The sequence below is a fragment of the Alosa sapidissima genome, chromosome 8 (genome assembly GCF_018492685.1).
Source record: "Alosa sapidissima isolate fAloSap1 chromosome 8, fAloSap1.pri, whole genome shotgun sequence".
Classification (NCBI taxonomy): domain Eukaryota; kingdom Metazoa; phylum Chordata; class Actinopteri; order Clupeiformes; family Clupeidae; genus Alosa; species Alosa sapidissima.
Genome location: NC_055964.1, coordinates 2,144,638 through 2,155,999, shown reverse-complemented (window position 1 = coordinate 2,155,999; position 11,362 = coordinate 2,144,638).

Sequence of the window (11,362 nt, the reverse complement as noted above, 5' to 3'; positions counted from 1 at the left end):
GGAACAAGAACAAGAGGTGTCCGGGGTCATATAAGTAGCTAATACTTGAAACATGGATCAATCATATCAGGTGAGAATATGAAGTCTGGATATCTTGCATGTCGTCGCAGTCCCATTCAGGACTTTTGATATGCTCCTGATATGAGAATTGGCACTAAAATATCAGGAGCATATCAACCAATATACTACCTGATACACATATCAGGAAATATATCACTATCAATATTCCCTGATTCAGAGCCTTTTCACCCAGTGATGGACGTGCATACCACAACAACTGTGGGGTGTACTACGAATCTCGATTAGTGGGTTAGCGAGGTATGTTGCGCTCAAAGCTAGGGTATGCTGTGACACGAAAGTGGATTTGTTTTAGTGTCGCTATATCACCATGGCATCTTATGCTGTCAACCAAACCCTGGGGGGTATTCCATCAACCTCGCTAAAGGCGAAACCTGGCTTATTTCGATAAGTCTCGCTAATTTTAGTGAGAATTCCGTTCCATTAATGAGGTTAACGTGAATCCCAGCTTGGTAACCATGGGAATTTATGCCACAGAACTAACCTGCTCCGTAGCAGGTTAACTTTCAAGCTAAATTAAGCTGTGTTGCAAAAAACCCCAATCTGTTGGAAAACGAGTCCAAAAAGATGGTTCCTTCAACCTGTGCTCTCATTGAAAGATACTGGAGACAACTATAAAGACAGCAACTTTGACTGCACGGTAACTGGTTTACTCAAGCACTGCACATAAACTTCATTGTTGGTGACTACTACTAATGAACAGGTACAGAGAACATGCAGCGCCCCAAGAGGCACAACAATACATTACATCTCCCCTTCTTCAGCTTATTTGTGGGGACTCCATAGCAGATTAAATAACTGAAGGTTTCTTACACAAATTTAAAAGCAAAAATAAACAATATTCAAGAACCTTCCAACTTATTAATGTCAATATAAAAAGGCACCACAATTGACATATTTCTTTAACTATTCAGGAGTAACTTGAGTCCATTACCAAATATTGAAAGCTATCAACAAACAGTTGGGCCTACTGGCTCATTTCACTACTGAACTCATCTAACTCATGACAAGTAGCAACTACAAATCCAGTCTTTCGGGAGGTTTAACTACTCTGCCATACTTAGTGGTGTAGGGCCGATAGGGCTGTGGTTGACCCACATTCAAGGGTTCCTTGGCAGGTGATGCTGAAGACCCAACTAGGGAAGGACTCAGTTTCTTTTGTTCTGGGAGGACATCAGGGACCTCCTCCCAGGGCTCATCTTGCACGAGGTGACGTGACTGATTCACTTTTTCAGTGCTTTTGCGAAGGTGCTGACAGTTCCGGCGGAACTCCTTGCCACCAGAATTGACGATGTAAGACCTGGGTGTGCTGCTATGTTGCAGGATGACAACAGCAGGAGACCACTCTTTCTGCATTCTGACTTCTTCCCCTGGTACCAGTGCAGAGCGAGCGCCCATTGTCCTGCCTTTGTCATAGTAGTACTTCTGGGATGCTTTGGACCTATTGAGTAGGCCTTTGGGACAAGCAGTTGTTGAGCTGCAGGGAGTTTGTTTCTGGGTCTTCTGCCCATGAGCAGCTGTGCTGGGGACAACTCCACTGTGTCTAGTGGGGTTCTTCTATAGTCAAGCAATGCCAGATGTTTGTCTGAAGCTTTGTTCCACAGTATTTTCACTGTTTGTACTGCCCGTTCGGCCTCTCCATTTGAGTGAGGAGTGTGAGGTGATGATGTGAGATGTGATATGCCATAGTTCTCACAAAAGTCTCTAAACTCCTCTGACACATACTGGGGGCCGTTGTCTGTTCGTAAGACAGTAGGAATGCGATGTCGACTGAACTGTGATTTCAGTATTTCGATGGTGGTGCGGCTTCGCTGATCTTTGAGCTCATTTACTTCAATGTATTTGGAAAAGTAATCCACTAGAAGAATGAAGTGCTTGCCCTCAAACTCAAAGATATCAGAGGCCACTAGCTCAAATGGCAATTTTGGGATTTCAGTTGGCTTTAGAGGCAACCTTTGTAGTTTGTTTTGGAACTCGGCACATTTGCTGCAATTCTTCACTACTTCCTCTATCTCTACATTCATGCCCGGCCAGTAGAGCACTTCGCGTGCTCTCTGCTTGCTTTTCACAATTCCTAAATGAGACTGGTGTATGAGTTTTAACATGTGCTGTCTCATAGTGGGTGGTGTTACTATACGCAGCCCTTTGTACACTACTCCATCACATATGGTCAGTTGACTTTTTGAGTCCCAATATGGCTGAACAGTCATTGGGGCCTCTCTCCTGTGCTCCGGCCAGCCTCGCTGGATGATGTGTTGTAGGGAGCTCAGTTCTTTTTTTGTGTATTCTTGTAGCTCAGCGTACTTTTCTTCACTTACAGCCACAAAGTTCACCATGGAAACGCATTCCAACTGTTCCAATTCTGGAGTATTGTGTGTCAGTTGCGCTCTGGACAGTGTGTCAGGCAGCTCCATATCTTTTCCTTTCCTGTACCTCACAGTCAAATCATACCACTGGATTCGCAGGTGCATCCTCTGTATGCGCATGGGGGTGGAAAGCAGAGATTTCTGAGATTTAGAGATGGTGATTATACACCGTGACTGACTTTCCAAAGATATAGTGGTGAAATTTTGTGCATGCATGGACAATAGAAAGCATCTCCTTTTCTATCTGTGCATAGCGGGTTTCTGCATCGGTCAGAGACCTTGAGGAGAATGCAACTGGGTGATCGTCCTTCAAGAGCACAGCACCTAATCCACTGCTGCTTGCATCACAGAAAATCTCAACTGGCTCTGATGGGTCGTAGTACTTAAGTACAGGGGGGGGGTGAGCACAGTTCTTTGAGCTGTTGGATTCTCTGGTTGTTGCGTTGTGTTTTAGTTCTGTCTGTATTGAAGATGGTCAATAAAGCTTGACGGCGGGATCAGGATCGGCGATTAGATGATGATTTATTGTAGATGGTACAACAATGAATAACAGAACACAGGCTAAGTCTCAAACAGTAAAACTGTGCAGAGTCTAACAGTTGTGGTTGTTATTAGAAGCGGCTGCTGAGCCTTCCGACAGAAGATGCTCCTCGGGTCGCTTCCTCGATCCGTCTCCGTGTCAAAACCTAAGACAAAGCCTGTTATACTAAAACATACAAACGTCAATCATGCCAACGTGGCAGGTGCCAACCAGTGTACAAAACCCGGCCCTGGCCAGATGGAGATACTAGCCCGAATAGGCAGACATGCTGTCTCCCTCGGCCCATGTTATGATGTTCCTCGGATGTTCCTAAACATCGGCCTGTATGACCTTCCTGCTGGTACACAGGCCTAAGGCACAGTTATGTACAATAATATGGACCTCTCCCTGTTGTATACTACACACAGAAGTAACATATGAACACATCAGAATATAGTAAGAATACCCCAGAATTCTACAGAGCTTTGCAAAGGCTCTTTTCTGAGCCGTTTGCCACGCAAACTCCACATTGCCTTTCAGAAGCTGACGCAGTGGTGCATCTTCCTCACTGAGATTTGGTATGAATTTTGACAAATAAGTCACAAACCCCTTCCTTGTCTATAGGTTCCGGCATGCCCCTTACTGCTTGGACCTTGGCTGGATCAGGCTTCAGGTCGTCTGCAGTCAGTAAATGGCCAATATATGGGACTTGGCTTTGCCGAATGCGACACTTATTGAAATTAAGCTTTAAGTTGTAGCCTGTTGCTCTCTCGATGATTTTGTGTAAGATTTCATCGTGCATCTTAACAGTGGGGGCCGCAATCAAGATGTCATCCATGATGGCCACTGCTCCTGTAATGCCCTCTAGCATGCCATCCATGATCCTCTGATAGATCTCGGGGGCACATTTTATTCCAAACGGTAGCCTCAACCACCTGAGCCTACCAATGGGCGTGTTGAAAGTTGTAAGGAATGATGATTCTTCATCTAACTCAATCTGGAGGTATCCCGACTTGGCATCGAGGACTGAGAATATTCGTGCTCCAGCCATAGATGACACAACCTTTTCAATTGTGCGCATGGGGTAATGTTTTCTTTTGATTACTTTATTTAGATCGCTGGGGTCTATGCAAATTCTTAACTTGTCTCCCCGAGGCTGCTCGACCTGTTTGATATAGGCATTTCCTTCCATTTCATGCAATTTCTGGATAATCTGTCCCTTGAGTGCAGCGGGCTGTCTGCGCACGGGGTGGACAACACCTTTAGCATTGGGCTCTATTTTAATTGTGTACTTCCCTGGTAGAGTCCCTGTGGTGCGTATTAGCTCAGGAAAGTCACGCAGGCTTTCAGGAACAACGTCTTGTCCGCTAATGGCCTCCACAGGCGTGTTCGCCTCAGCTTCAGCAGTATTTTGTAAGGAGTTCAGCCTTGCTATCAAACCTAAAGCTTCAGCCGTGGATCCGCTGAGCACACTTTCCTGTGCAATATCCTCAATTTCAAACTCAGCATCCGTGGCACGCTGTTTGTAGTGCACTGATAAATCTACAGCAGCGACTGGCATGAGCTTATGATTAGAGTAGGAGCGCAACAGCTTGTTAGAACGCTTCAATTCACCAGTGTGCACGAGTTTTTGGTAACTGTCAAGGGTCAATGTGTTGCACCTGGCACCAGTATCTATTTTGAACTGGACTCTTTGTGAAAGAATCATCAAATGCACCGACCATTTATCCACAGTTAATGCAGCTGCCGGAAGCACAACATCCGTTAGGCTAATGTTCAGTATTTCATCATCAGTCTCCTCCAGTGCCTCTACATTCAGTGTGTGAAGAGCACGTTTACGGCACACTGCCATCCAGTGGTTGGGTCTGTGGCAGTAAGAGCATGTTGAGCCCTTGGCTGGGCACTTGCCCTCGTTCCATTTGTGATCAGGATGCTTGCCGCAGTTACCACAGAAAGCTGGGGGCTTTGACTGAGTGAACTTGCGATCTGGGTAACAAGTTTTTCTACTTTGGCCAGAAGGCTTAGGTTGAACACTTTCTGCTACAGTGGACACTTGAGAGCATATAACATCATCTCAAACTATTTTCAATTGTTTCTGAGACATCTCATATTGCTGAGGGATCTCAATGGCCTTGGCTAGCGTTAATTCCTCTCCTTTGTCCAGCAGTCTTTCTTGCACTCGTTTTTCACACACTCCCGCGATAATCGTCGTGTTCGGCATAGGCACAATCCATTAACAGTAGCTGTAAATCTTTAACGAAATGGTCAAAGCTTTCACTTACGCCTTGTTTCCTTTGCTTGAAACGATGGCGAGCTATCCTCTTGTTCTTCCTTGGCCTGATATATTTCTCAAACTTTTGTAGTACTTTTTCGGGATCCTCTTTTTCTCCTTCAGCCCAGGTGAGCGTTTTGTAAATTTCTCTGCCTTGTCCGCCTATCCACGTACCCAGCCAGCCGGCTTGCTGCTTTGCAGTCAGGTCGGCTAATGCTCCATCAAAAACTAAATTAACGTGGCTCCGAAAGCGGTCGAATTCCTGATATAAATCAGCAGCTTCCCAGTCAATTTTTGGGTGCTCAAACTGCGGGGTAGTCATGCTACACTTCTGACACCATGTAAGATACTGAAGACAACAATAAAGACAGCAACTTTGACTGCACGGTAACTGGTTTACTCAAGCACTGCACATAAACTTCATTGTTGGTGACTACTACTAATGAACAGGTACAGAGAACATGCAGCACCCCTAAAGGCACAACAATACATTACACTCGTCACCTGTAGCCAACTTCAAAAATAGAAGTAGGCCTATAGAAATGTTTTTTCCGACAGTGCACCAAGCATGGATTTACACATTCACTAGCTCCAAAGAATGTATGAAGATTATACGATTAAAAATGTTTTAACTTCACATGCGTGTGGTTCTAGAAATTGTGCGACTCTGCGTCACTTACGTTCGGTAGTGGTGTAACGTGCAGCGAAACGGCATAGGAAAGGAATTCCATTTTTGCGTGTTCGCAGGTTCGCTTCCCATACGAAGTATTAAGGCTACATTGTTTATCACCTTGATAATGGCATTTTTAGTTATAATCTTTGATGAAAGACATATGTCTACTGCTGATAAAGGGTCATGCACATTTGGTAGGCTGTTCAGTGACAGCTTTGCCAGTGGGGCTATATTATATCTGATGCAAGCCAAAGGATAATTATTCTGTAGCCTAGGCAGCTAATAATTAAAACTGCTTCATGTGTCAACGATTGTTCATGAATATCAAACCAACTGTGTGCTACACAGATTAAATACTAGGCATAAATTAAATTGAAAGCCATTGCATTTCAGACAACTTTATTTCAAACACTTTGGGTCTTATGGGAAACAATAGGCTATTATGTTGATACTCATTTATTTTATGACCACCTAAACCTAGACAATAATTTGGAGTGAACTCTTTTAATATAAGAACGTAGGCTATAGATAGTTTTGAACAGGGTGCGATTTGTAGGGGGGGATGGTGAGGATTTCCCCCCCTCTGGTTTTCCTATCCCTACCTCTGCTAAATTATTTTTATCATCGGGGGGGGGACATTTATCCCCCTCTGCCCCTCATTGATTAATGCTACACTCTAAGAAAAAAAGGTTCCACATGGAACCTAAAAAGGTTCCATCCTTTGATACAAATAAGGCACCCTAAATGGTTCCAAATGGAACCTTTTAAAAAGGTTCTATATGATGAACCATCAGGGGTGCCATTATTTTACATTCTAATGGTTCTAAATGGAACCATAACTACCAGGTGTGTTTTATTACTACTAGGCCTACTACTACTTATTATTATTATTATTAGTAGTAGTAGTAGTAGTAGTTGTATTAGTAGTAGTATTACTTTTATTAATTCATTATTATTCATATTCATTCATTGTGCTAATTAATGAGAAGTAGCGTATGTGTACGAAATGTTAAATACAAATAGACAACATCAATCAAAAATTGACACATCAGTCAAATATCATTCAAATACTGTATTCAGTATTTCTACATTAATTTACATATTCATTGCTTTAGCATATCTTTTATATTACTCGCAAAAAAATGTGTCATAAGACACTCAAAACAACAATAGATACCTATTTACACATTAATTTACATATTCATTGCTTAAACATATCTTCTATATTACTTGCATAAAAAACAGCAATAGTTACATTTTTACAAATTAATACATTTCAAATGATTATAAAACACACTTTATGATAACATTTTTTCCACACGCAACACTGGAGTGGAGGGCTTAGACATAGACAGGTTAAGGCGTCTTTCAAAAAATAGTAATGTGGTGGGCCTCTTTTTGGTACTGAACATCAAAAAGAAAATATAAACAAAATATACAGACAAGGCCTAAGAAGGCATCAATGTCAGGGGAGGGGCCAATGACAAATTTGCATTGGAGGGCATGTGGCACATCCATCTCTCCACTTGCTATTGTGATGCCATCCATCTTTATGGATGCTCTCCTGGCAAGGAGGGGAGTATCGCCACCCTGGAAGATGATGGTTGGAAACACGCTCAGTGGTTCCTATGCAAATGAGAAATGTACAAGGGATCTCCTGTAAGAGTCTATGATGTGAATTGACAACATAAAGCAATGTTAATTGTAATGTTAAAAACATCAAATACCTCGTCTAAACAATACAGAAACTTGGCATCCTCCTTAAAAAGGGCAGGCAAAATTAGGACAGCAGCACTTTTTTGAAGGTCTGAAATGTCAAAAAAAAACAAAGAATGATTTCATTAAAACATAGTTTAATGATCTTATTATTATTAAATAATTGAAGGGTGCAAGGGAAAAGAAGAAGCTGGTGACTTACCATCTGTGTTAGTATCTCGTAGGCTTGACAGCCTCTCCCTCTGATGACGTTAGGGGTCAATATACTGAGGGTGTTATGCAGGCTTAGCTCTAAGTCCAGTCCAAACCGCAACTTTATTTCATGATGCATCTACAAATGAACAAACAAAACAACAGAGAAAATTGTAGTTACCAATAAATGGTTATAGAACTTACTCCTGAACAGCACTGAACTCACATTATAGTAATACTACTATAAGACTGTGCTACTCACCAGCTCTGACACCCAAAGAAATTGGAACATCTCCATCACCTCCTCAGTTGGCTTTCCCATTTGCTCTACCCTCTTATAGACAGTTTGCCTCGTCCTGTTCATTATATGACTAATATCTGGCTGACGACGGCACAACTAATTGTTTATGGCGTTTATATGCTCTTGAAAGCTGTGGTAGTCCTCCCCAACTGCTTCAAGGTCCAACATAATCTGAAAAAAAAAAAGACATGCAGAGAATGCAAAACGTATGTGAGCAATGATAATATACATTTTCTCAAGTCAGATAGTCTTTCATTCAATCAGAAATAAATAAATAATGTAGCCGGACCTAACTGCTGTATGATTCAACATTTCATTCACAAACATATTACAAACCTGGACGGACAAATAGATAAATAAATATGATAAATAAGTGAATGCTTTATTAAATAGGCACACTTCCTAAAAGCAGAGGGAGGATGATATTACTGTTTTTGTTGATTATTATTTGTTGATTATTTTCTTATTTTTCATGAGTGATGTATTTTTGTATTGTCTCTTTATGATCATTATTAAATTGAACAAAAAGAGAAAAAGAAAAGAAAAAGAAAAATAGTCCTCCATTGTGGGGGGGTGGTGGTGGGATAAAAAAAAAAAAAAAAACATATTACAAACCTCTTGTGTTGGCTCATAATCAGAAGACATCTGGACCCCCACTCTGTACTTTTTTGCTCTCTGAAATTAGCAAAGAGAAATGTGTAATATTAAGATATCTGTACTGACAAACAGTGGCTACTGTGACTAGCTAGCATATAGACATACAGACAAGAAAACAAACGGGCTAAAGACAAGCAAGAATGTAAAAATGGCACCTGATGTCCAGGTGGGTCCTCCAGAGGCATATGGTCCACAATTCTTTGTCTTCTGACACCAAACTTTCTCTTAATCTCCTGCACCGTTGTCATGTTTATCAAAGGAGACCTTTCCTTTTTGAACTTATTCCTAAGACACTCCAGCAGGGTCTCCTTTGAGTAAAGACATGAATTATGAGACTCAGACAGAGTCAGAGTAGTATAGGAATTCAATTGAGGAATAATGTTTTCCATAACAAAACGTTAAAAAATAACATACATAACCAGATTAGCTGTAGTCATTAAGAAATGGATATCTAGTGATCAGACACCACAGGACATCAGTGTATTTTTTATGGTTTGGGTACCTGAATGAACAATCATTGGAATTAGAATTTTCCTACTCGTGGTTTTAGTAGCAGAGGAGATGCTAAGCGTTATTAAACAATAGGCAGGACAAAAATAACAAAAGTCTAAAGGCAGAAAAAAATAACATGTGGTCCTAAAAACCTTCATGAAAAAAATCTCTTTACCAAATCTCTTTACCAGGAGAAATTAATGAAGTATACTCACTGAACCAACGATGATTTGCATAACTTTTCCACCTCTCAAAAACAAGACTGTGTTTCATCAGAGGAAACAGTTGTTCAACCATCATCTCTGTCAACCCCAGCAGTCTTCCCATCAATTTGCTGTTCTGTTAATGCAAGTATGACAATAGACTTTCATTACATTAAATATAATGCAAACAATGCAGAAATCAGGAAGATGCTGATGAAGTAGCTGTAGATGTTGCAAATATTTGGGAAGGTAAAACTTTACATCACAAATTGGACACTTAAAGGCTGTGGTGCAGGTTAAACAACACTTTCAATTAATGGGTACATTAAGCACTCAAGATATGTATATAAAGTTAGATATGTCTCCAAAATGGTGTTAAAGTCCAGTTTTTGTAGTTTTTGGTTAGTAACGGTTATTTTTTATTTATTCGGCGATGACGTCATATGAGGTAGACGTGGTGGAAGCTATTTTTTACAGTCTATCGGTGGAAGCAGAGATAAGAAGGAATCCGACCTGCGGTCATATCCCTGTCCCACCCCATCTCTCTCTCCCACTTACTTACTGTCTCACTATTCACTGTCCTATACAAATAAAGGCAAAAAGCCCAAAAAATAGGCCTATACTTAAAAAAAAAAAAGATCTTTGGTGGAAGTAGCCTCAGCCTTATAGCAGCTACTACTAGCACTGTCTAACTGGGATGAGGAAGATTAGGCAAGACCCACAGTTAACATTTATGATGGCCCATATAATTTGGAACCTGTTAGACGTGTGAGGGCGAATGGGGAAATACCGACAGCTGATGGCCATCAAAGAGAAATTAATGCATGGTCAGAGGAGAATCACTGGAGAGTTGGTGAAGTGTCCTGGTGAGTTGCTAGCAGCAACGAGCGCTGGAGCTAGTCTATGAATAGCAGTGGGTAGGCCTACAATAACAATTGTTTTTACTGTCGAGTGAAAGTCAACGTTTTCTTTATATCTAGTGACAGTGATTATGTCGTTGGCTCAGAAGTACCCTAAACTTAGTCAGAAGTTCTAGAAATAGAAGGCTATGCTAGATGTAGCTTGACCCACCTGTGAACCCCTAGTGTTTATTTCTAAGCTTTCAGGCTAGAACTACTCTTTCTCCGGTGAAAATGTTGTTTGCAAACGTAGCCGACGCCGAGTAGGCTGGTCGTGTCTTCAGTGTGATTATAGTGCTAGTTTTCTCCGTGATTGACATTGTCATTGACACCGTCAGGGTACCGCTTACCGGGAGAGAGTAATAAGCGTGTCTGTGTCGCTGTGTTTAGCAAATTGGTGTCTGTGTGGGCGGTGTCGTCCCATGGAAACTGTGGTGGAGAGCTTGTGTTGTAGGGAGGGCGCGTTTTGGTCGCTGGTCGAGGAGCTCACCCCGCGGCCAGCAAATAACGTGCCTAACATAGCGTCCTGGATTTGAGGCATACTGCCTGAATCCGTTTGTGCTACACATAGCATACTCACACTTCAGGCAAGATCATGGTCCCCTTCAAGCCAGCACGCACGAGTATGTTCATGGTTTATGTTTACTTTACCAATCTTTTTACAGCCAATCAAGCTCGCAATTGATTTCAAACCATTAGCATTGTAGATGGCAAGTAGATGGCGCTTGCCTAACAAACAGGAATCGTCTAGTATTGTCTAAATTTTACAACATATATCGTCTTTTCGTCAATCTGTTTTGGTCTACTTTTCTACCTCGTGCACGAGCAGAGATGAAGCTGAACTAAACCTCGCTTGAATAAACCAGACCAAGATGCCGCTAACTTGAGTTAATGGAACGGCTTCAGCCCCAAGTGAAAGTCTACGCTAGTTCAAGCCAGGCTATTTCTGTTAAGCGCTGCCTTTATTAGCGAGGTTGATGGAATACCCTAGCC